The sequence below is a fragment of the Bombina bombina genome, chromosome 6, assembly GCF_027579735.1.
Source record: "Bombina bombina isolate aBomBom1 chromosome 6, aBomBom1.pri, whole genome shotgun sequence".
NCBI classification, from domain to species: Eukaryota; Metazoa; Chordata; class Amphibia; order Anura; family Bombinatoridae; genus Bombina; species Bombina bombina.
In genome coordinates, this window is record NC_069504.1 from 12,810,175 (window position 1) to 12,830,773 (window position 20,599).

General features: G+C 38.7%; 1 protein-coding gene across 1 annotated transcript in view; it reads left to right on the forward strand.

Moving 5' to 3' along the window:
* The first annotated feature begins 500 nt into the window (after positions 1-500).
* LOC128662533 (kininogen-2-like) overlaps positions 501-20,599 on the forward strand; it is a 215,736-nt gene continuing 195,637 nt past the window's right edge. Inside the window, exon 1 of the mRNA XM_053716314.1 lies at positions 501-529. The gene's annotated coding sequence lies outside the window, so the exon portion shown is untranslated. The remainder of the gene's footprint in view (positions 530-20,599) is intronic.

Genomic DNA, 20,599 nt, shown 5'->3' on the forward strand with positions numbered 1-20,599 from the left:
TTACCCCTCTTGGTATATGTACTCCCTCCCCTTAAGCCAAAGTTTTAATGGCCCATATTTGGGAAGTTTTTAAAGTTTTTAACTTTTTAACATATGGTCGCAAATTACTGATATTCCTTTATTCACATTTTCATAGGTTACATATAGACTGATTCTCTATATCTACATATCCATTTTATATATATACATTTTCACATTTTGTTTTAACATATGATAGCATATTATCCATCACAGGCTATAGTGAGATCATAAGCTCGCAGTAGTATATTATCCCTTCAAGCGATTACCCATATCGCATTCAAAATGGAATTATCACTCCCGGACCTTGTAACACTCCTATTCCGGTTAACCTATTGCCCTTCTAACCTCCAACCCTCTAATCACCAAAATCATTCCGGATGCATCAACAGCATGACTACATCCGGTTTCTACCCCCACTTCCGGTATCGGCGAAACCAATAGACTTCCGGTTTCGGCCCAGTTCCGGTTTAGCGCTGACACTGCACTTCCGGTTTCATAGATATTAGCGGTAAGGATTTGATATGACACCTAATGGCCACAAATGGATTTAGGAATAAGGACACAGGAAACCAACGATTTATATTTATATTTATAGTGACATCTATATATTAGCATTAATTATAGGAACACAATAGTAATGCAAAGAACATTTAAGAGATATTAGGGCACATCCCCATATCCGGTTACAGCAACCACTTCCGGTTCATGGGGTCACCCTTTTTGGCGCAATTTTCTGCAAATTTGGCGCCATTATGTACAGATACTTTAGGTATAAAATTAGCATCCTCACCTACCATATATCAGTCTGTAAAAAGGCCCTATTGGTGGGCCGAAACGCGTTGGCATATATGGTGAGCTATATTCCTATTATCTAGAGTTTATTGTAAACAATACTGCTCTATGTTGTACCTTTTCTTTTTTTCACAGATTATGGAGTTATTTGAATATTATTGATTTTATCTACATTGGTCATCATCTATTACTGATTTTTACTTTTTCTCACTTTTTTCTTTTTTGGTATTTTTATTAATTTTTTTATTGTTTTATATTTTTATAATCCTTCGCACTTTCCACCATCTTGGAGTTGATCACAGCGTAGTTTTTTTTGCTTCAGTTTTGTTTTATTTTTTTCTCATCTTGGAGGATTCACCTCCCCCTTTTTTTGGATTAGTTGGATCACCTATTTTGGAACACTAGAAACATTTTGACTTATTTTGGATCACTTTAATTTGGAAGACTAGGAACCACTTACCCTTTCTTTTTCTAATTGTACACACAGACCTCACTTACACTGTTTTGAGTTTTTTTGGATTCCATTTTTTCTTTGGATTTCACTGATTGGATTATCACATAACATCTCTTTTTTGGACACATAATATAATATATTTTTTCTTGACACTATACATTATTTATTGTGCCCCAAGGGCCATACCACAGACAATTTTGCTCATAATCATACTTGTTTTTATGTTCTGAAATTTACCTATATTTTTTCTTGTATTTTATCTTGTTTCTCATTGCCTGTATTTTACCATAACTCAATTGGATTTTGTATCAGCTTATATTGTATATTGTTTTTTAGCTTATATTGTGTATTGTTTTTTAGCCAGTACTATGGATCCATGTACTTTGTTTTAATTTGTTCTAATTTGTGCTATTGATTGTTGTTGCTTTATGCACTATTAAATATATCGGACATTACAATTTTAATTAATTCTAGCACCATTGCTGTTAGACTTTTTATCAAATTGAATTCTTCTTGACCTGGCCTTTATTTTAGGCGCTCCTTATACTTCTCACTGGTCTGTTAATATCTTATCTATGGGTAACTAGAGACCCATTGTCTATAGGAGCTTAGGTTCTCAAGTTAGCGCTGTTAGATTGTCACCTTCTGATCTAGCTAACTAGTTCCACCAATCATATTTCTTGTAACAGTATTGAAAAAAATTGTAAATCATAACTTTTTTGACTGTGAATCTTCAGTCTCCTAGTGCCATTGAATTGCAGTTGCCTGCCTGCCAGCCTGTGTGCCAGGCCCACTTGCCAACTAGTTACACCAATCATATTTGTTGTAACAGTATTGTTAATATTTAAAATAAAAAATTGTTAGATTGTGAATCATCAATTTGCTAGTGCCATTGAATTGCAGTTTCCTCCTGCCTGCCAGCGTGTGTACCAGGCCCACTAGCCAAGTAGTGCCACCAATCATATTTCTTGTAACAGTATTGAAAAAAAATTAAATCATAACTTTTTTGACTGTGAATCTTCAGTCATCGCGCCGCTCATATACAAACAAGTGTATACAATCAGCAATCATTATGAACACGCTACCATTGGACATATTGCACTATAAATCTCCCAAACAACATGGCCAAAGCATCCCTTGTGAATGACATTGTATCAAATCACTTCTGTGTGTTTGCATACCTTGTTACTCCTTGTGTGTTTGCTCTGCTGTTTGGCTTTGTGCTTCTTAGCTTGGCAAATATGGATGAGGCGGCGTTGCACCAGCAGCTCTTGTGAGCTACTGGTGCAATGCTGAATACCGAGAGCGAATTTCTCTCCGCATTCAGCGAGGTCTTGCGGACCTGATCCGCAATTTCGGATCAGGTCCTCAAGACCTTTGTTAAATTGGCCTCAGAGTGTGTGTAGTTTGTGCAGATAGTAGGTTACTGTATAACTTCTATTGTGTGTATGTAGTGTGTGCAGATAGTAGGTTACTGTATAACTCACATTGTGTGTGTGTAGTGTGTGCAGATAGTAGGTTACTGTATAACTCACATTGTGTGTGTGTGTAGTGTGTGTAGATAGTAGGTTACTGTATAACTCACATTGTGTGTGTGTGTAGTGTGTGTAGATAGTAGGTTACTGTATAACTCACATTGTGTGTGTGTGTGTGTAGTGTGTGCAGATAGTAGGTTACTGTATAACTTACATTGTGTGTGTAGTGTGTGCAGATAGTAGGTTACTGTATAACTCACATTGTGTGTATGTGTAGTGTGTGCAGATAGTAGGTTACTGTATAACTCACATTGTGTGTGTAGTGTGTGCAGATAGTAGGTTACTGTATAACTCACATTGTGTGTGTAGTGTGTGCAGATAGTAGGTTACTGTATAACTCACATTGTGTGTGTGTAGTGTGTGCCGAAAATAGGTTACTGTATAACTCACATTGTGTCTGTGTGTAGTGTGTGCAGATAGTAGGTTACTGTATAACTCACATTGTGTGTGTGTGCAGATAGTAGGTTACTGTATAACTCACATTGTGTCTGTGTGTAGTGTGTGCAGATAGTAGGTTACTGTATAACTCACATTGTGTGTGTGTGTAGTGTGTGCATATAGTAGGTTACTGTATAACTCACATTGTGTGTGTGTGTGTAGTGTGTGCAGATAGTAGGTTACTGTATAACTCACATTGTGTGTGTGTGCAGATAGTAGGTTACTGTATAACTCACATTGTGTGTGTGTGTAGTGTGTGCCAATAGTAGGTTACTGTATAACTCACATTGTGTGTGTGTAGTGTGTGCAGATAGTAGGTTACTGTACAACTCACATTGTGTGTGCAGATAGTAGGTTACTGTATAACTCACATTGTGTGCAAATAGTAGGTTACTGTATAACTCACATTATGTGTGTAGTGTGTGCAGATAGTAGGTTACTGTATAACTCACATTGTGTGTGTAGTGTGTGCAGATAGTAGGTTACTGTATAACTCACATTGTGTATGTGTCTAGTGTGTGCAGATAGTAGGTTACTGTATAACTCACATTGTGTATGTGTCTAGTGTGTGCAGATAGTAGGTTACTGTATAACTCACATTGTGTGTGTGTGTAGTGTGTGCAGATAGTAGGTTACTGTATAACTCACATTGTGTATGTGTGTAGTGTGTGCAGATAGTAGGTTACTGTATAACTCACATTGTGTGTGTGCATATAGTAGGTTACTGTATAACTCACATTGTGTGTGTGTGTAGTGTGTGCATATAGTAGGTTACTGTATAACTCACATTGTGTTTGTGTGTACTGTGTGCAGATAGTAGTTTACTGTATAACTCACATTGTGTGTGTGTAGTGTATGCAGATAGTAGGTTACTGTATAACTCACATTGTGTGTGTGTGTGTAATGTGTGTGCTGATAGTAGGTTACTGTATAACTCACATTGTGTGTGTAGTGTGTATAGATAGTAGGTTACTGTATAACTCACATTGTGTGTGTGTGTTTGTAGTGTGTGCAGATAGTAGATTACTGTATAACTCACATTGTTTGTGTGTGTAGTGTGTGCAGATAGTAGATTACTGTATAACTCACATTGTGTGTGTGTGTGTAGTGTGTGCAGATAGTAGGTTACTGTATAACTCACCTTGTGTGTGTGTGTAGTGTGTGCAGATAGTAGGTTACTGTATAACTCACCTTGTGTGTGTGTGTAGTGTGTGCAGATAGTAGGTTACTGTATAACTCACATTGTGTGTGTAGTGTGTGCAGATAGTAGGTTACTGTATAACTCACATTGTGTGTGTGTAGTGTGTGCAGATAGTAGGTTACTGTATAACTCACATTGTATGTGTGTGTGTGTAGTGTGTGCCAATAGTAGGTTACTGTATAACTCACATAGTGTGTGCAGATAGTAGGTTACTGTATAACTCACATTGTGTGTGTGTGTAGTGTGTGCAGATAGTAGGTTACTGTATAACTCGCATTGTGTGCAGATAGTAGGTTACTGTATAACTCCCATTGTGTGTGTAGTGTGTGCAGATAGTAGGTTACTGTATAACTCACATTGTGTGTGTGTGTGTGTGTGTAATGTGTGCAGATGCAATGCTGAATACAGAGAGTGAATTTCTCTCCGCATTCAGCGAGGTCTTGCGGACCTGATCCGCAATTTCGGATCAGGTCCTCAAGACCTTTGTTAAATTGGAGTGTGTGTAGTTTGTGCAGATAGTAGGTTACTTTATAACTTACATTGTGTGTGTGGTAATGTGTGTGCAGAGATTAGGTTATTTTATAACTTCTATTGTGTGTGTGTAGTGTGTGCAGATAGTAGGTTACTGTATAACTCACATTGTGTGTGTGTAGATAGTAAGTTACTGTATAACTCACATTGTGTGTGTGTGTGTAGTGTGTGCAGATAGTAGGTTACTGTATAACTCATATTGTGTGTGTGTGTGTAGTATATGCAGATAGTAGGTTGCTGTATAACTCACATTGTGTGTGTGTGTGTAGTGTGTGCAGACATTAGGTTACTGTATTACTCACATTGTGTGTGTGTAGATAGTAGGTTACTGTATAACTCACATTGTGTGTGTGTGTGTGTAGTGTGTGCAGATAGTAGGTTACTGTAACTCACATTGTGTGTGTGTATAGTGTGTGCAGATAGTGGGTTACTGTATAACTCACATTGTGTGTGTAGTGTGTGCAGATAGTAGGTTACTGTATAACTCACATTGTGTGTGTGTAGTTTGTGCAGATAGTAGGTTACTTTATAACTTACATTGTGTGTGTGGTAATGTGTGTGCAGAGATTAGGTTACTTTATAACTTCTATTGTGTGTGTGTAGTGTGTGCAGATAGTAGGTTACTGTATAACTCACATTGTGTGTGTGTGTGTTGTGTGTGCAGATAGTAGGTTACTGTATAACTCACATTGTGTGCGTGTGTGTGTAGTATATGCAGATAGTAGGTTGCTGTATAACTCACATTGGGTGTGTGTATAGTGTGTGCAGACATTAGGTTACTGTATTACTCACATTGTGTGTGTGTAGTGTGTGCAGATAGTAGATTACTGTACAACTCACATTGTGTGTGTGTAGATAGTAGGTTACTGTATAACTCACATTGTGTGTGTGTGTAGTGTGTGCAGATAGTAGGTTACTGTGTAACTCACATTGTGTGTGTGCAGATAGTGAGTTACTGTATAACTCACATTGTGTGTGTAGTGTGTGCAGATAGTAGGTTACTGTATAACTCACATTGTGTGTGTATAGTGTGTGCAGACATTACGTTACTGTATAACTCACATTGTGTGTGTGTGTAGTGTGTGCAGATAGTAGATTACTGTATAACTCACATTGTGTGTGTGTGAGTGTAGTGTGTGCAGATAGTAGGTTACTGTATAACTCACATTGTGTGTGTGTAGTGTGTGCAGATAGTAGGTTACTGTATAACTCACATTGTGTATGTTTGTAGTGTGTGCAGATAGTAGGTTACTGTATAACTCACATTGTGTGTGTATAGTGTGTGCAGATAGTAGGTTACTGTACAACTCACATTGTGTGTGCAGATAGTAGGTTACTGTATAACTCACATTGTGTGCAAATAGTAGGTTACTGTATAACTCACATTATGTGTGTAGTGTGTGCAGATAGTAGGTTACTGTATAACTCACATTGTGTGTGTAGTGTGTGCAGATAGTAGGTTACTGTATAACTCACATTGTGTATGTGTCTAGTGTGTGCAGATAGTAGGTTACTGTATAACTCACATTGTGTATGTGTCTAGTGTGTGCAGATAGTAGGTTACTGTATAACTCACATTGTGTATGTGTGTAGTGTGTGCAGATAGTAGGTTACTGTATAACTCACATTGTGTGTGTGCATATAGTAGGTTACTGTATAACTCACATTGTGTGTGTGTGTAGTGTGTGCATATAGTAGGTTACTGTATAACTCACATTGTGTTTGTGTGTACTGTGTGCAGATAGTAGTTTACTGTATAACTCACATTGTGTGTGTGTAGTGTATGCAGATAGTAGGTTACTGTATAACTCACATTGTGTGTGTGTGTGTAATGTGTGTGCTGATAGTAGGTTACTGTATAACTCACATTGTGTGTGTAGTGTGTATAGCTAGTAGGTTACTGTATAACTCACGTAGTGTGTGCAGATAGTAGATTACTGTATAACTCACATTGTTTGTGTGTGTAGTGTGTGCAGATAGTAGATTACTGTATAACTCACATTGTGTGTAGTGTGTGCAGATAGTAGGTTACTGTATAACTCACCTTGTGTGTGTGTGTAGTGTGTGCAGATAGTAGGTTACTGTATAACTCACCTTGTGTGTGTGTGTAGTGTGTGCAGATAGTAGGTTACTGTATAACTCACATTGTGTGTGTAGTGTGTGCAGATAGTAGGTTACTGTATAACTCACATTGTGTGTGTGTAGTGTGTGCAGATAGTAGGTTACTGTATAACTCACATTGTATGTGTGTGTGTGTAGTGTGTGCCAATAGTAGGTTACTGTATAACTCACATTGTGTGTGTGTGTAGTGTGTGCAGATAGTAGGTTACTGTATAACTCACATTGTGTGTGTGTGTAGTGTGTGCAGATAGTAGGTTACTGTATAACTCGCATTGTGTGCAGATAGTAGGTTACTGTATAACTCCCATTGTGTGTGTAGTGTGTGCAGATAGTAGGTTACTGTATAACTCACATTGTGTGTGTGTGTGTGTGTGTAATGTGTGCAGATGCAATGCTGAATACAGAGAGTGAATTTCTCTCCGCATTCAGCGAGGTCTTGCGGACCTGATCCGCAATTTCGGATCAGGTCCTCAAGACCTTTGTTAAATTGGAGTGTGTGTAGTTTGTGCAGATAGTAGGTTACTTTATAACTTACATTGTGTGTGTGGTAATGTGTGTGCAGAGATTAGGTTATTTTATAACTTCTATTGTGTGTGTGTAGTGTGTGCAGATAGTAGGTTACTGTATAACTCACATTGTGTGTGTGTAGATAGTAAGTTACTGTATAACTCACATTGTGTGTGTGTGTAGTGTGTGCAGATAGTAGGTTACTGTATAACTCATATTGTGTGTGTGTGTGTAGTATATGCAGATAGTAGGTTGCTGTATAACTCACATTGTGTGTGTGTGTAGTGTGTGCAGACATTAGGTTACTGTATTACTCACATTGTGTGTGTGTAGATAGTAGGTTACTGTATAACTCACATTGTGTGTGTGTGTGTGTGTGTAGTGTGTGCAGATAGTAGGTTACTGTGTAACTCACATTGTGTGTGTGTATAGTGTGTGCAGATAGTGGGTTACTGTATAACTCACATTGTGTGTGTAGTGTGTGCAGATAGTAGGTTACTGTATAACTCACATTGTGTGTGTGTAGTTTGTGCAGATAGTAGGTTACTTTATAACTTACATTGTGTGTGTGGTAATGTGTGTGCAGAGATTAGGTTACTTTATAACTTCTATTGTGTGTGTGTAGTGTGTGCAGATAGTAGGTTACTGTATAACTCACATTGTGTGTGTGTGTGTAGTGTGTGCAGATAGTAGGTTACTGTATAACTCACATTGTGTGTGTGTGTAGTATATGCAGATAGTAGGTTGCTGTATAACTCACATTGGGTGTGTGTATAGTGTGTGCAGACATTAGGTTACTGTATTACTCACATTGTGTGTGTGTAGTGTGTGCAGATAGTAGATTACTGTACAACTCACATTGTGTGTGTGTAGATAGTAGGTTACTGTATAACTCACATTGTGTGTGTGTTTAGTGTGTGCAGATAGTAGGTTACTGTGTAACTCACATTGTGTGTGTGCAGATAGTGAGTTACTGTATAACTCACATTGTGTGTGTAGTGTGTGCAGATAGTAGGTTACTGTATAACTCACATTGTGTGTGTATAGTGTGTGCAGACATTACGTTACTGTATAACTCACATTGTGTGTGTGTGTAGTGTGTGCAGATAGTAGATTACTGTATAACTCACATTGTGTGTGTGTGAGTGTAGTGTGTGCAGATAGTAGGTTACTGTATAACTCACATTGTGTGTGTGTAGTGTGTGCAGATAGTAGGTTACTGTATAACTCACATTGTGTATGTTTGTAGTGTGTGCAGATAGTAGGTTACTGTATAACTCACATTGTGTGTGTATAGTGTGTGCAGATAGTAGGTTACTGTAAAAATCACATTGGGTATAGTTTGTGCAGATAGTGGGTTACTGTATAACTCACATTGTGTGTGTGTGTGTAGTGTGTGCAGATATTAAGTAGGTTACTGTATAACTCATATTGTGTGTGTGTGTGTAGTGTGTGCAGACAGTAGGTTACTGTATAACTCACATTGTGTGTGTAGTGTGTGCAGATAGTAGGTTACTGTATAACTCACATTGTGTGTGTAGTGTGTGCAGATAGTAGGTTACTGTATAACTCACATTGTGTGTGTGTGTAGTGTGTGCAGATAGTAGGTTACTGTATAACTCACATTGCGTGTGTGTGTGTGTCGTGTGTGCAGATAGTAGGTTACTGTATAACTCACATTGTGTGTGTAGTGTGTGCCGATAGTAGATTACTGTATAACTCACATTGTGTGTGTGTAGATAGTAAGTTACTGTATAACTCACATTGTGTGTGTGTGTAGTGTGTGCAGATAGTAGGTTACTGTATAACTCATATTGTGTGCGTGTAGTATATGCAGATAGTAGGTTGCTGTATAACTCACATTGTGTGTGTGTATAGTGTGTGCAGACATTAGGTTACTGTATTACTCACATTGTGTGTAGTGTGTGCAGATAGTAGGTTACTGTGTAACTCACATTGTGTGTGTGTGTATAGTGTGTGCAGATAGTGGGTTACTGTATAACTCACATTGTGTGTGTGTATAGTGTGTGCAGACATTACGTTACTGTATTACTCACATTGTGTGTGTGTGTAGTGTGTGCAGATAGTAGGTTACTGTATAACTCACATTGTGTGTGTGTGAGTGTAGTGTGTGCAGATAGTAGGTTACTGTATAACTCACATTGTGTGTGTAGTGTGTGCAGATAGTAGGTTACTGTATAACTCACATTGTGTGTGTGTGTGTGTGTGTAGTGTGTGCAGATAGTAGGTTACTGTATAACTCATATTGTGTGTGTGTGTAGTATATGCAGATAGTAGGTTGCTGTATAACTCACATTGTGTGTGTGTATAGTGTGTGCAGACATTAGGTTACTGTATCACTCACATTGTGTGTGTGTGTGTAGTGTGTGCAGATAGTAGATTACTGTATAACTCACATTGTGTGTGTGTAGATAGTAGGTTACTGTATAACTCACATTGTGTGTGTGTGTGTGTGTAGTGTGTGCAGATAGTAGGTTACTGTGTAACTCACATTGTGTGTGTGTATAGTGTGTGCAGATAGTGGGTTACTGTATAACTCACATTGTGTGTGTAGTGTGTGCAGATAGTAGGTTACTGTATAACTCACATTGTGTGTGTGTGTGTATAGTGTGTGCAGACATTACGTTACTGTATTACTCACATTGTGTGTGTGTGTGTGTAGTGTGTGCAGATAGTAGGTTACTGTATAACTCACATTGTGTGTGTGTGAGTGTAGTGTGTGTGCAGATAGTAGGTTTCTGTATAACTCACATTGTGTGTGTGTGTAGTGTGTGCAGATAGTAGGTTACTGTATAACTCACATTGTGTGTGTGTGTAGTGTGTGCAGATAGTAGATTACTGTATAACTCACATTGTGTATGTTTGTAGTGTGTGCAGATAGTAGGTTACTGTATAACTCAGATTGTGTGTGTGTATAGTGTGTGCAGATAGTAGGTTACTGTATAACTCACATTGTGTGTGTAGTGTGTGCAGATAGTAGGTTACTGTATAACTCACATTGTGTGTGTGTGTAGTGTGTGCAGACAGTGAGGTTACTGTATAACTCACATTGTGTGTGTAGTGTGTGCAGATAGTAGGTTACTGTATAACTCACATTGTGTGTGTGTGTGTGTGCAGATATTAAGTAGGTTACTGTATAACTCATATTGTGTGTGTGTGTGTGTGTGTAGTGTGTGCAGACAGTAGGTTACTGTATAACTCACATTGTGTGTGTGTATAGTGTGTGCAGACATTACGTTACTGTATTACTCACATTGTGTGTGTGTGTGTAGTGTGTGCAGATAGTAGGTTACTGTATAACTCACATTGTGTGTGTAGTGTGTGCAGATAGTAGGTTACTGTATAACTCACATTGTGTGTGTGTGTGTGTGTAGTGTGTGCAGATAGTAGGTTACTGTATAACTCATATTGTGTGTGTAGTATATGCAGATAGTAGGTTGCTGTATAACTCACATTGTGTGTGTGTATAGTGTGTGCAGACATTAGGTTACTGTATCACTCACATTGTGTGTGTGTGTGTAGTGTGTGCAGATAGTAGATTACTGTATAACTCACATTGTGTGTGTGTAGATAGTAGGTTACTGTATAACTCACATTGTGTGTGTGTGTAGTGTGTGCAGATAGTAGGTTACTGTGTAACTCACATTGTGTGTGTGTATAGTGTGTGCAGATAGTGGGTTACTGTATAACTCACATTGTGTGTGTAGTGTGTGCAGATAGTAGGTTACTGTATAACTCACATTGTGTGTGTGTATAGTGTGTGCAGACATTACGTTACTGTATTACTCACATTGTGTGTGTGTAGTGTGTGCAGATAGTAGGTTACTGTATAACTCACATTGTGTGTGTGTGAGTGTAGTGTGTGTGTAGTGTGTGCAGATAGTAGGTTTCTGTATAACTCACATTGTGTGTGTGTGTAGTGTGTGCAGATAGTAGGTTACTGTATAACTCACATTGTGTGTGTGTGTGTAGTGTGTGCAGATAGTAGGTTACTGTATAACTCACATTGTGTGTGTAGTGTGTGCAGATAGTAGGTTACTGTATAACTCACATTGTGTGTGTATAGTGTGTGCAGATAGTAGGTTACTGTATAACTCACATTGTGTGTGTAGTGTGTGCAGATAGTAGGTTACTGTATAACTCACATTGTGTGTGTGTGTGTAGTGTGTGCAGACAGTGAGGTTACTGTATAACTCACATTGTGTGTGTAGTGTGTGCAGATAGTAGGTTACTGTATAACTCACATTGTGTGTGTAGTGTGTGCAGATAGTAGGTTACTGTATAACTCACATTGTGTGTGTGTGTGTGTAGTGTGTGCAGATAGTAAGTAGGTTACTGTATAACTCACATTGTGTGTGTGTGTAGACAGTAGGTTACTGTATAACTCACATTGTGTGTGCGTGTAGTGTGTACAGATAGTAGGTTACTGTATAACTCACATTGTGTGTGTGTGTGTGTGCAGATAGTAGGTTACTGTATAACTCACATTGCGTGTGTGTAGATAGTAGGTTACTGTATAACTCACATTGTGTGTGTGTGTGTGTGTCGTGTGTGCAGATAGTAGGTTACTGTATAACTCACATTGTGTGTGTGTGTGTGTGTAGTGTGTGCCGATAGTAGGTTACTGTATAACTCACATTGTGTGTGCGTAGTGTGTGCAGATAGTAGGTTACTGTATAACTCACATTGTGTGTGTGTAGTGTGTGCAGATAGTAGGTTACTGTATAACTCACATTGTGTGTGTGTAGATAGTAAGTTACTGTATAACTCACATTGTGTGTGTGTGTAGTGTGTGCAGATAGTAGGTTACTGTATAACTCATATTGTGTGCGTGTGTGTGTAGTATATGCAGATAGTAGGTTGCTGTATAACTCACATTGTGTGTGTGTATAGTGTGTGCAGACATTAGGTTACTGTATTACTCACATTGTGTGTGTGTGTAGTGTGTGCAGATAGTAGATTACTGTATAACTCACATTGTGTGTGTGTAGATAGTAGGTTACTGTATAACTCACATTGTGTGTGTGTAGTGTGTGCAGATAGTAGGTTACTGTGTAACTCACATTGTGTGTGTATAGTGTGTGCAGATAGTGGGTAACTGTATAACTCACATTGTGTGTGTAGTGTGTGCAGATAGTAGGTTACTGTATAACTCACATTGTGTGTGTGTATAGTGTGTGCAGACATTACGTTACTGTATTACTCACATTGTGTGTGTGTGTAGTGTGTTCAGATAGTAGGTTACTGTATAACTCACATTGTGTGTGTGTGTGAGTGTAGTGTGTGCAGATAGTAGGTTACTGTATAACTCACATTGTGTGTGTGTGTGTGTGTAGTGTGTGCAGATAGTAGGTTACTGTATAACTCACATTGTGTGTGTGTGCAGTGTGTGCAGATAGTAGGTTACTGTATAACTCATATTGTGTGTGTGTGTGTGTAGTATATGCAGATAGTAGGTTGCTGTATAACTCACATTGTGTGTGTGTATAGTGTGTGCAGACATTACGTTACTGTATTACTCACATTGTGTGTGTGTGTAGTGTGTTCAGATAGTAGGTTACTGTATAACTCACATTGTGTGTGAGTGTAGTGTGTGCAGATAGTAGGTTACTGTATAACTCACATTGTGTGTGTGTGTGTGTGTGTAGTGTGTGCAGATAGTAGATTACTGTATAACTCACATTGTGTGTGTAGTGTGTGCAGATAGTAGGTTACTGTATAACTCACATTGTGTGTGTAGTGTGTGCAGATAGTAGGCTACTGTATAACTCACATTGTGTGTGTAGTGTGTGCAGATAGTAGGTTACTGTATAACTCACATTGTGTGTGTGTGTAGTGTGTGCAGATAGTAAGTAGGTTACTGTATAACTCACATTGTGTGTGTGTGTAGACAGTAGGTTACTGTATAACTCACATTGTGTGTGCGTGTAGTGTGTACAGATAGTAGGTTACTGTATAACTCACATTGTGTGTGTGTGTGTGCAGATAGTAGGTTACTGTATACCTCACATTGCGTGTGTGTCGTGTGTGCAGATAGTAGGTTACTGTATAACTCACATTGTGTGTGTGTGTGTGTGTGCCGATAGTAGGTTACTGTATAACTCACATTGTGTGTGTGTAGTGTGTGCAGATAGTAGGTTACTGTATAACTCACATTGTGTGTGTGTGTAGATAGTAAGTTACTGTATAACTCACATTGTGTGTGTGTGTAGTGTGTGCAGATAGTAGGTTACTGTATAACTCATATTGTGTGCGTGTGTGTGTAGTATATGCAGATAGTAGGTTGCTGTATAACTCACATTGTGTGTGTGCAGACATTAGGTTACTGTATTACTCACATTGTGTGTGTGTAGTGTGTGCAGATAGTAGATTACTGTATAACTCACAATGTGTGTGTGTGTATAGTGTGTGCAGATAGTGGGTTACTGTATAACTCACATTGTGTGTGTGTAGTGTGTGCAGATAGTAGGTTACTGTATAACTCACATTGTGTGTGTGTATAGTATGTGCAGACATTACGTTACTGTATTACTCACATTGTGTGTGTGTGTAGTGTGTGCAGATAGTAGGTTACTGTATAACTCACATTGTGTGTGTGTGAGTGTAGTGTGTGCAGATAGTAGGTTACTGTATAACTCACATTGTGTGTGTGTAGTGTGTGCAGATAGTAGGTTACTGTATAACTCACATTGTGTGTGTGTAGTGTATGCAGATAGTAGGTTACTGTATAACTCATATTGTGTGTGTGTGTAGTATATGCAGATAGTAGGTTGCTGTATAACTCACATTGTGTGTGTGTATAGTGTGTGCAGACATTAGGTTACTGTATCACTCACATTGTGTGTGTGTGTAGTGTGTGCAGATAGTAGATTACTGTATAACTCACATTGTGTGTGTGTAGATAGTAGGTTACTGTATAACTCACATTGTGTGTGTGTGTAGTGTGTGCAGATAGTAGGTTACTGTGTAACTCACATTGTGTGTGTGTATAGTGTGTGCAGATAGTGGGTTACTGTATAACTCACATTGTGTGTGTAGTGTGTGCAGACATTACGTTACTGTATTACTCACATTGTGTGTGTGTGTGTAGTGTGTGCAGATAGTAGGTTACTGTATAACTCACATTGTGTGTGTGTGAGTGTAGTGTGTGTGTAGTGTGTGCAGATAGTAGGTTTCTGTATAACTCACATTGTGTGTGTGTGTGTAGTGTGTGCAGATAGTAGGTTACTGTATAACTCACATTGTGTGTGTGTGTAGTGTGTGCAGATAGTAGATTACTGTATAACTCACATTGTGTATGTTTGTAGTGTGTGCAGATAGTAGGTTACTGTAAAAATCACATTGGGTATAGTTTGTGCAGATAGTGGGTTACTGTATAACTCACATTGTGTGTGTGTGTAGTGTGTGCAGATATTAAGTAGGTTACTGTATAACTCACATTGTGTGTGTAGTGTGTGCAGACAGTAGGTTACTGTATAACTCACATTGTGTGTGTAGTGTGTGCAGATAGTAGGTTACTGTATAACTCACATTGTGTGTGTGTGTAGTGTGTGCAGATAGTAAGTAGGTTACTGTATAACTCACATTGTGTGTGTGTAGACAGTAGGTTACTGTATAACTCACATTGTGTGTGCGTGTAGTGTGTACAGATAGTAGGTTACTGTATAACTCACATTGTGTGTGTGTGTGTGTGTGTGCAGATAGTAGGTTACTGTATAACTCATATTGTGTGTGCGTAGTGTGTGCATATAGTAGGTTACTGTATAACTCACATTGTGTGTGTGTAGTGTGTGCAGATAGTAGGTTACTGTATAACTCACATTGTGTGTGTGTAGATAGTAAGTTACTGTATAACTCACATTGTGTGTGTGTGTAGTGTGTGCAGATAGTAGGTTACTGTATAACTCATATTGTGTGCGTGTGTGTGTAGTATATGCAGATAGTAGGTTGCTGTATAACTCACATTGTGTGTGTGTATAGTGTGTGCAGACATTAGGTTACTGTATTACTCACATTGTGTGTAGTGTGTGCAGATAGTAGATTACTGTATAACTCACATTGTGTGTGCAGATAGTGGGTTACTGTATAACTCACATTGTGTGTGTAGTGTGTGCAGATAGTAGGTTACTGTATAACTCACATTGTGTGTGTGTATAGTGTGTGCAGACATTACGTTACTGTATTACTCACATTGTGTGTGTGTGTGTGTAGTGTGTGCAGATAGTAGGTTACTGTATAACTCACATTGTGTGTGTGTGAGTGTAGTGTGTGCAGATAGTAGGTTACTGTATAACTCACATTGTGTGTGTGTGTGTAGTGTGTGCAGATAGTAGGTTACTGTATAACTCACATTGTGTGTGTGTAGTGTGTGCAGATAGTAGGTTACTGTATAACTCACATTGTGTGTGTGTGTGTGTAGTGTGTGCAGATAGTAGGTTACTGTATAACTCATATTGTGTGTGTGTGTAGTATATGCAGATAGTAGGTTGCTGTATAACTCACATTGTGTGTGTGTATAGTGTGTGCAGACATTAGGTTACTGTATCACTCACATTGTGTGTGTAGTGTGTGCAGATAGTAGATTACTGTATAACTCACATTGTGTGTGTGTAGATAGTAGGTTACTGTATAACTCACATTGTGTGTGTGTAGTGTGTGCAGATAGTAGGTTACTGTGTAACTCACATTGTGTGTGTGTAGTGTGTGCAGATAGTGGGTTACTGTATAACTCACATTGTGTGTGTAGTGTGTGCAGGTAGTAGGTTACTGTATAACTCACATTGTGTGTGTGTGTGTGTATAGTGTGTGCAGACATTACGTTACTGTATTACTCACATTGTGTGCAGATAGTAGGTTACTGTATAACTCACATTGTGTGTGTGTGAGTGTAGTGTGTGTGTAGTGTGTGCAGATAGTAGGTTTCTGTATAACTCACATTGTGTGTGTGTGTAGTGTGTGCAGATAGTAGGTTACTGTATTACTCACATTGTGTGTGTGTGTAGTGTGTGCAGATAGTAGGTTACTGTATAACTCACATTGTGTGTGTGTGTGTAGTGTGTGCAGATAGTAGATTTCTGTATAACTCACATTGTGTATGTTTGTAGTGTGTGCAGATAGTAGGTTACTGTATAACTCACATTGTGTGTGTGTGTGTAGTGTGTGCAGATAGTAGATTACTGTATAACTCACATTGTGTATGTTTGTAGTGTGTGCAGATAGTAGGTTACTGTATAACTCACATTGTGTGTGTGTGTAGTGTGTGCAGATAGTAGATTACTGTATAACTCACATTGTGTATGTTTGTAGTGTGTGCAGATAGTAGGTTACTGTATAACTCACATTGTGTGTGTATAGTGTGTGCAGATAGTAGGTTACTGTAAAAATCACATTGGGTATAGTTTGTGCAGATAGTGGGTTACTGTATAACTCACATTGTGTGTGTGTGTAGTGTGTGCAGACAGTGAGGTTACTGTATAACTCACATTGTGTGTGTAGTGTGTGCAGATAGTAGGTTACTGTATAACTCACATTGTGTGTGTAGTGTGTGCAGATAGTAGGTTACTGTATAACTCTGTGTGTGTGTAGTGTGTGCAGATGGTAAGTAGGTTACTGTATAACTCACATTGTGTGTGTGTGTAGACAGTAGGTTACTGTATAACTCACATTGTGTGTGTGTGCAGATAGTAGGTTACTGTATAACTCACATTGCGTGTGTCGTGTGTGCAGATAGTAGGTTACTGTATAACTCACATTGTGTGTGTGTGTGTGTAGTGTGTGCCGATAGTAGGTTACTGTATAACTCACATTGTGTGTGCGTAGTGTGTGCAGATAGTAGGTTACTGTATAACTCACATTGTGTGTGTGTGTAGTGTGTGCAGATAGTAGGTTACTGTATAACTCACATTGTGTGTGTGTAGATAGTAAGTTACTGTATAACTCACATTGTGTGTGTGTGTAGTGTGTGCAGATAGTAGGTTACTGTATAACTCATATTGTGTGCGTGTGTGTGTAGTATATGCAGATAGTAGGTTGCTGTATAACTCACATTGTGTGTGTGTATAGTGTGTGCAGACATTAGGTTACTGTATTACTCACATTGTGTGTGTGTGTGTAGTGTGTGCAGATAGTAGATTACTGTATAACTCACAATGTGTGTGTGTAGATAGTAGGTTACTGTATAACTCACATTGTGTGTGTGTAGTGTGTGCAGATAGTAGGTTACTGTGTAACTCACATTGTGTGTGTGTGTGTATAGTGTGTGCAGATAGTGGGTTACTGTATAACTCACATTGTGTGTGTAGTGTGTGCAGATAGTAGGTTACTGTATAACTCACATTGTGTGTGTGTATAGTGTGTGCAGACATTACGTTACTGTATTACTCACATTGTGTGTGTGTGTAGTGTGTTCAGATAGTAGGTTACTGTATAACTCACATTGTGTGTGTGTGAGTGTAGTGTGTGCAGATAGTAGGTTACTGTATAACTCACATTGTGTGTGTGTGTGTGTGTGTAGTGTGTGCAGATAGTAGGTTACTGTATAACTCATATTGTGTGCGTGTGTGTGTGTAGTATATGCAGATAGTAGGTTGCTGTATAACTCACATTGTGTGTGTGCAGACATTAGGTTACTGTATCACTCACATTGTGTGTGTGTGTGCAGATAGTAGATTACTGTATAACTCACATTGTGTGTGTAGTGTGTGCAGATAGTAGGTTACTGTATAACTCACATTGTGTGTGTAGTGTGTGTGCAGATAGTAGTTTACTGTATAACTCACATTGTGTGTGTAGTGTGTGCAGATAGTAAGTAGGTTACTGTATAACTCACATTGTGTGTGTGTGTAGACAGTAGGTTACTGTATAACTCACATTGTGTGTGCGTGTAGTGTGTACAGATAGTAGGTTACTGTATAACTCACATTGTGTGTGTGTGTGTGTAGATAGTAGGTTACTGTATAACTCAGATTGCGTGTGTGTCGTGTGTGCAGATAGTAGGTTACTGTATAACTCACATTGTGTGTGTGTGTGTAGTGTGTGCCGATAGTAGGTTACTGTATAACTCACATTGTGTGTGCGTAGTGTGTGCAGATAGTAGGTTACTGTATAACTCACATTGTGTGTGTGTAGTGTGTGCAGATAGTAGGTTACTGTATAACTCACATTGTGTGTGTGTAGATAGTAGGTTACTGTATAACTCACATTGTGTGTGTGTGTGTAGTGTGTGCCGATAGTAGGTTACTGTATAACTCACATTGTGTGTGCGTAGTGTGTGCAGATAGTAGGTTACTGTATAACTCACATTGTGTGTGTGTAGTGTGTGCAGATAGTAGGTTACTGTATAACTCATATTGTGTGTGTGTGTAGTATATGCAGATAGTAGGTTGCTGTATAACTCACATTGTGTGTGTGTATAGTGTGTGCAGACATTAGGTTACTGTATTACTCACATTGTGTGTGTGTGTAGATAGTAGGTTACTGTATAACTCACATTGTGTGTGTAGTGTGTGCAGATAGTAGGTTACTGTGTAACTCACATTGTGTGTGTGTGTATAGTGTGTGCAGATAGTGGGTTACTGTATAACTCACATTGTGTGTGTAGTGTGTGCAGATAGTAGGTTACTGTATAACTCACATTGTGTGTGTGTGTATAGTATGTGCAGACATTACGTTACTGTATTACTCACATTGTGTGTGTGTGTAGTGTGTGCAGATAGTAGGTTACTGTATAACTCACATTGTGTGTGTGTGAGTGTAGTGTGTGCAGATAGTAGGTTACTGTATAACTCACATTGTGTGTGTGTAGTGTGTGCAGATAGTAGGTTACTGTATAACTCACATTGTGTGTGTGTGTAGTGTGTGCAGATAGTAGGTTACTGTATAACTCATATTGTGTGTGTGTGTGTAGTATATGCAGATAGTAGGTTGCTGTATAACTCACATTGTGTGTGTGTGTATAGTGTGTGCAGACAGTAGGTTACTGTATAACTCACATTGTGTGTGTGTGTGTGTGTAGTGTGTGCAGACAGTAGGTTACTGTATAACTCACATTGTGTGTGTGTGTGTAGTGTGTGCAGATAGTAGGTTACTGTATCACTCACATTGTGTGTGTGTGTAGTGTGTGCAGATAGTAGATTACTGTATAACTCACATTGTGTGTGTGTAGATAGTAGGTTACTGTATAACTCACATTGTGTGTGTGTGTGTAGTGTGTGCAGATAGTAGGTTACTGTGTAACTCACATTGTGTGTGTGTGTATAGTGTGTGCAGATAGTGGGTTACTGTATAACTCACATTGTGTGTGTAGTGTGTGCAGATAATAGGTTACTGTATAACTCACATTGTGTGTGTGTGTGTATAGTGTGTGCAGACATTACGTTACTGTATTACTCACATTGTGTGTGTGTGTAGTGTGTGCAGATAGTAGGTTACTGTATAACTCACATTGTGTGTGTGTAGTGTGTGCAGATAGTAGGTTTCTGTATAACTCACATTGTGTGTGTGTGTGTGTGTAGTGTGTGCAGATAGTAGATTACTGTATAACTCACATTGTGTATGTTTTTAGTGTGTGCAGATAGTAGGTTACTGTATAACTCACATTGTGTGTGTATAGTGTGTGCAGATAGTAGGTTACTGTAAAAATCACATTGGGTATAGTTTGTGCAGATAGTGGGTTACTGTATAACTCACATTGTGTGTGTGTGTGTGTAGTGTGTGCAGATATTAAGTAGGTTACTGTATAACTCACATTGTGTGTGTGTGTGTGTGTGTGCAGACAGTAGGTTACTGTATAACTCACATTGTGTGTGTAGTGTGTGCAGATAGTAAGTAGGTTACTGTATAACTCACATTGTGTGTGTGTGTAGACAGTAGGTTACTGTATAACTCACATTGTGTGTGTGTGTGTGTGCAGATAGTAGGTTACTGTATAACTCATATTGTGTGTGTGTCGTGTGTGCAGATAGTAGGTTACTGTATAAC